Source organism: Hylobates moloch, unplaced genomic scaffold (assembly GCF_009828535.3).
Source record: "Hylobates moloch isolate HMO894 unplaced genomic scaffold, HMol_V3 SCAFFOLD_3, whole genome shotgun sequence".
Taxonomy (NCBI): Eukaryota; Metazoa; Chordata; class Mammalia; order Primates; family Hylobatidae; genus Hylobates; species Hylobates moloch.
In genome coordinates, this window is record NW_026652278.1 from 131,641,093 (window position 1) to 131,643,049 (window position 1,957).

The window sequence follows — 1,957 nt, forward strand, 5'->3', positions numbered from 1 at the left end:
TATAGGATTAGAGATTTGTTGGCTCTTTCACTACCAAGGAGAGGAAGAAGAAGAAGGTAAAACAAATGCAAAAATAAGAAAACAAAGGTGGCAAAACTTCTAGCAAAAGCAAATATTTGCCATAGTGGATTCTGGAAGCTTGAAACATTTGCAATTCACACAGTTTATATAATTCTATGTATATTTGCTTCTTCTGAGTTATCTAGGTGAACTAAGTATAGTTGGCTAAAGGTGTTGCCTTAGTCTGCTCCTGTTGCTATAACAAAATACCATAGACTGGATAATTTATAAACAACCGAAATTTATTTCTCACAGTTCTAGAGGCTGGGAAGTCCAAGATCAAGGACTAGGACTGAAGATTTGGTGTCTGGTGTAGGCTTACACTCCTCTTCCAAGATGATGCCTTCTTGCTGTGTCCTCTCATAGTGGAAAAGTGGAAGAGGGAGGCAGCTCTCTGAAGCCTTTTTTTTTTTTTGAGACAGAGTCTTGCTCTGTTGCCCAGGCTGAAGTGCAGTGGCGTGATCTTGGCTCACTGCAAGCTCCACCTCCTGGGTTCACGCCATTCTCCTGCCTCAGCCTCCTGAGTAGCTGGGACTACAGGTGTCTGCCACCATGCCTGGCTAATTTTTTGTATTTTTAGTAGAGACAGGGTTTCACCGTGTTAGCCAGGATGGTCTCGATCTCCTGACCTCGTGATCCACCTGCCTCAGCCTCCCAAAGTGCTGGGATTACAGGGGAAGCCTTTTTTATAAGGGCATTCATCCTTCACAAGGGTGGAGCCTGCATGACTTAGTCACCTCCTAGAGGCCCTACCTTCTAATACTATCACTGTGTTGATTAGGTTTCAATGTATACATTTTGGAGGGACACATATATTCAAATCATAGCAGGTGAGATTCCCTTTTATGCCGGGACATTGGCCTCCAGCTGACAACTATCTCCACTCCCTGCCATGCCTCCGGTCCAAATGATCATAATGTTTTGCCTAGGCAGTTGCAATCACTCCCCTGTATTCACTTTGCCCCCCCCCGCAACCCCATCTGTTCTTCATAATACAAACAGAACCAATCATGTCGTCCTCCCCTTTCCTCTCATTCTCCTTCCCCAGGGATGAAGTATTCTGAGGTTAAACACCAAGATCCTTAATATGCTCCTCAAGATCCTGTGTAGTTTGGCCCTACTTACCTTTCCACCTCATCTTGCACCAATCTCTCCCTGTTCTTCTGCACTTCACCCAGTTTCATCTAGTTCCTCACACTTTTCATGCTGCTTCTCACCACAGGGCCTTTGCACATGCTGTTGTTGCCACCTGGAGAATATTCTCTCTCATTCTCCACTGTGTTTAGTTCTTCTATTCCTTTAGGGTGCAGTTCAAGCACATGAGCTCAGGAAAGCCTATGCAGAGACCCATCCAGGTCAAATTTCTTTATGACATATTCTCCTAAGTCCATGTTTGTTTCATCAAGAGAACTTGTATGGATATGTAATAGTATACTCATTTTTTTGTGATTAAGCAACCTCTATCACCAACTACAAGGGCCATGAAAGCATGGACTTTGTTTCTGCTTTGTATTTCATCCTCAGTGCTCACTGAAGTGATTGGCACATGGCAGCCACTAGTCAACTGCTTGGAATTTTTTTTAAAGAATTTGTTTCAAGGACTATCCTTGGATACTGGACATGCTAAATAATAAGTACTAAACTTGGAACATAAGAGGAAAATTTGAGCTTTGATTCGATTCTTGTGACTTTCTGGAAGATGTAACTTATTTGCCTCGGTTTCTATGTCTATAACCTAAGAATAAAAAGGCCTGCTGCCACCAGCCTCATCCCATCAAATATGCTGTTCTCCCGTGATTCAGTGCATTTCACAGTGTATTAGTTTAAACCTTAGGTGCTGTGACAAAGAGACCTAAAAATACAGTGCTTAAACAAGACAGAACTTACATTTTTCTCT